The sequence below is a fragment of the Parasteatoda tepidariorum genome, chromosome 1 (assembly GCF_043381705.1).
Source record: "Parasteatoda tepidariorum isolate YZ-2023 chromosome 1, CAS_Ptep_4.0, whole genome shotgun sequence".
Taxonomy (NCBI): Eukaryota; Metazoa; Arthropoda; class Arachnida; order Araneae; family Theridiidae; genus Parasteatoda; species Parasteatoda tepidariorum.
The window spans coordinates 71045083-71049152 of NC_092204.1; the positions used below are offsets into that span (position 1 = coordinate 71045083).

General features: G+C 28.7%; 2 protein-coding genes across 3 annotated transcripts in view; one reads left to right on the plus strand and one right to left on the minus strand.

Annotated features, from left to right (window-relative positions):
* Positions 1–3690, minus strand: part of LOC107450901 (pre-mRNA processing factor 39) — a 28888-nt gene extending 25198 nt beyond the window's left edge. Inside the window, exon 1 of one of the 2 annotated variants that reach the window (XM_016066837.4) lies at positions 3275–3690. The gene's annotated coding sequence lies outside the window, so the exon portion shown is untranslated. The remainder of the gene's footprint in view (positions 1–3274) is intronic. The other variant, XM_071182092.1, reaches the window with a different exon arrangement.
* Positions 3618–4070, plus strand: part of LOC107450902 (mitogen-activated protein kinase kinase kinase 7) — a 20076-nt gene continuing 19623 nt past the window's right edge. The window contains exon 1 of the mRNA XM_016066839.3: positions 3618–3754. The gene's annotated coding sequence lies outside the window, so the exon portion shown is untranslated. The remainder of the gene's footprint in view (positions 3755–4070) is intronic.

Consider the following 4070-nt stretch of genomic DNA (forward strand, 5'->3'; position numbering starts at 1 on the left):
AATACATAATATTACAAAAGATGTGAGTTTTCAAAAGTACAAGATTTTGGTTACTATTCAAAATATAAGTGTTTCTTCAAAATTTAAAATTTATTTTTTCTAGAACATATTTAGAAACACTATCCTTTAAAAAATATATAAATTTTATGTATTAATTAAATTTCACATATGAATATAGGTTTTTGACATTTTCGACAGTGAGGTTTTTGACGTGACGGTTTAAACCATGGTTTAAACTGTCAAAAACTGTCACATGTCAAAAACCTGCCAACCCTGATATACTGTATATTGCAATAAATTTGTCCTAAAATAAATCCTATAATTTTTAATTAAATTATCTTATACCAATAATGAATGTTTTAAATTTTACAATAATAAAATATAAGTGTGACATTGAAAATCCTCTTATGTTTAAAAAGCAATTTTACTATGAAATTGGAAAAAATAATTTTCATAAAAGTGATATTCCTGATATGCAATATGTAAATGAATAATATTGATGATCCCTTAATGCAATGTAAATTAATTTGATAAAAATAAAATTCTGAGACATTGTAGTATAGACAAGTCTGACATTATTTATTATGTATTTTTTAGACTCAATTAAAAAAATAGAATTGATTTTACAGATCTAATAGTTTTGAAGTTATAAATATTTTATGAGTGAAAGCTAATTCAAAAATTTTATATTTCATACATTGAACCATCATTTCTTCTAAAGAATTATTTCAAAGGACTATGTTTTTGAATTATGCTTAAAAAATAAATTTGAAGAAATGCCTTACTTGATTAGATAGCAATGTCAGTTGCATAAAGTGGTATAAGTCATAAAATTGTCCTTTCTACACATGAAACTTTTTATAAATTTTCGAATTGTTAAACTATTAAATCAGACAGCTTGTTTTTATTCTCATTCGATTTAGTGTTTACATCGATAATGATACCGCACTTGCCTAGCTAGCATGTTAGATAGTAAATATATATAAATAATACCGCACACCCTCGGTCCCTATGCAGACTGATCCAAGTGGTCACCCACCCGCACCGTAGCCAGTGATGCTTGACTTCGCTGATCTGCTGGGAACCGTGTCTTAACGATAAGTTCACTGCAGGACGAATGAATTCTGAAAACGTGAAATAGAAAAATGTGAAAAGCACTTTTTTACATTATATGCGTCGAAAATCGACATTCCCTTTCATAAATCTCATTTTCGAAAAGGGAAAATAAGGCACTTTTTAAAAACACTTATTAAGAAAAGCACCTTTAAAAAATGAAAATCGAAAATAAGCACCTTTAAGCACTTTTTAAAAACACTACACACCATGTTTTATACCTTAGTTACTCAAATCAAGATAAAAAAAAATTGTCAATTCTAGATAGTATTTAAGTCCATCCCCCTTTCACCCCCTTATCTTTTTAGGGACGCAGCATGAAATTCAATGATATCTTAATATCATCTCATATTATGAGGTAGAAATCATAATCCTTTTTATACTATGCTACTTCACTAATGGGGAAATAAAGTTTTCAGAATTTTAATTTGCTGCTGAAAAAAAGACTTAACACAAATACAAATGTAAAAAATTAAATCAAAATCAATCAATATTCTACAGCGTCTGTGATTTCTTTCTCCTCCCTTTACGAACATCGTTGAGAAACCATGATATAATAGAATCATATGATAAAATTAAATATGAGCCAAAAGTAAAGAAAAATAACAAAATATGGTAACCCAATTAAATGCAACCGTTCAGGCAATTAAGCAACCCTATCGGCAACTCCGAACGGAGGAATTGAGCTTAGAGTTTCACTTACACTTGCAGTTACACTTACGGTTGCACTTATTTTTCTCTCGTATGATAAAGTCATTGAGAAAAATAAAAAAAAAAAACAAAGAAAAAGGCAGACTTAATTTCCATTATCTACAGATTTTTTCTCATGTCATATTAAGATAATTTTAAAATTTAGTAATATATTTCAATAAAAAAGCAAAGTTTTATAATTTTGAGCTTACAAAATTTTCCTTGTCATAATGTATATATGTCACTAAAATTAAGCATCACTAGTGTGAGAATATTACTTCGACAAATATTATAAGTTGTCCGAAAATGAAAACATGCCATATAAAACTCAAAACTTTCACGATAATGCAAAGTACTAAACAATAGTCAGGTATTCCATAGATACAATTATATTTTAATACCCATGATAACATCCGAAGAGAAATTTTTTACCCCAGTATATTTCGGTTCATAATTTTTCTTCTAATTTTTAAAAAAATCACTTCAACATGCATTTGATGAGACATTTGAATGGTAAAACTTTTTCTGTAACTATTGAAACTACCATTTTCTTATATTGCAGCAGAACTAAATGGGAATATTTCCATATCATGATCTGCCCACCAGGGCATCAAATTGTCTTTAAATGAGAAATTAAAAAAAAAAAAAAACATGTAAAAATTTGCCTTGGGCAGGCTACAAGATATACTTAGTTACTCACGGGTTGCTGCCTGGGAGTTGCCAAGACATGGCTAATATTCTGCCACATATCAGTATATGGATATCTCCCTTAATAAATATCCTCAGTTAACATGAAATGAGAGAAGAGTAGATCTACCTAGTAAACAGTTGATCTATTTCTAAAATGTTAGTGAAATATAGCATTTTTTAATAATATTGATAGCATAAAGACAATAACATAATGTCCTGCAGAAATCAGCATGTTGTCCTACATGAATTTAACAGGTTAAATATCCTATCTTCAATTTCTTTTCAAAAGTTCAATAAAATAATTATATTTTTCTTATTTGAAAACCTCACTTCTTATTTTAGTGAGATGTTAGTGTAAATTGTTAACATGTCTCTGAATTTATGCTAGAAAAAGTACTTGTATCCAGCAAATATTTTTTGTTTATCATATTAACAGGTATGGAAAAATTTAAAAAAAGTATGTTAAGAATAAAAATTATTCGAATACTTCTACGTTGCGAGTAAATATGTAGGATATTTACGTGCGCAGACGATATAACTACTTCCAATTATAACGTCAGTTTCCGTTTGGAAGACGGGAGTCGATTGTATAATATGAAAACTAAGAAATATGGAACACATAAACATATCTTAAAAGATGATATAGTCTGAGATGTGAACAATGAGAAAATCTAAGTATCAGTGAAACAAAGACGGAAATTAACATGAGAATCAATCTCAATATTTAAATAAAAACTACATCTTTCGTGATTTAATTATTTTCGCATGTAAGCCTACTTACCACAACTCAAAATTTGTCCAAAATATTTTATAAATAATAAGTTGATGATACAATTTCAGTCGAAGAATTGACCAGTCATAAAACTAGAAAATTTCAATAGTTAATAAATATATTAATTTTAATACGATATATATTTTATAAACAAATAAAAACGAATTAATTGCCGGGGTCTTCTACTTTCGCCAATCAGTAATCCGAATCAGTTGCCATTCAAGGAAATGGTAAAAGTAAGATTAAAATTATGTTCGTAAAAGTATTATAAGTGCAGTTCCTATGTTTGTGTTTCAACAGTTGAACAAGAAAAAAGCTCCTACATCAAGAAAAAACGTTTTGAACAGAGTAAATGCAATAAACTGAATAAACCTTTCTAGTATACTCTAACAAAGCTGTCAACTACCAACACGAGCTATGTGCACGTCGTATGCAAGGTATTAACAACAAATGAACAGTTTCTATTTCAATCGCCTGATGTGAATTTGTGTAAGTTTATTATCCTTAATTCGCGATCGCAACGAACTATAGGGGGCGTTGTTGTATGAGACGCTTACCTGCGATTTCCATATGAACCGTCATTCAGTTACTCTGGAGACGTCGTTAATGTAGCGTGTAGCATTGCAACGTTCCTTCTTTAATGTGGCTTATTAAATTTAAAAAAGAAAAATGCTTGATCTTCTTTCTTGTACAACCGAAAACAAAATGGTATCTCTTTTTATTAGAGAAGGAATATCCAAAACACATCGGAAAAATATTTGTACATTAACAGAAAAAAATATGTATATTCTTATAAGAGTTAAAA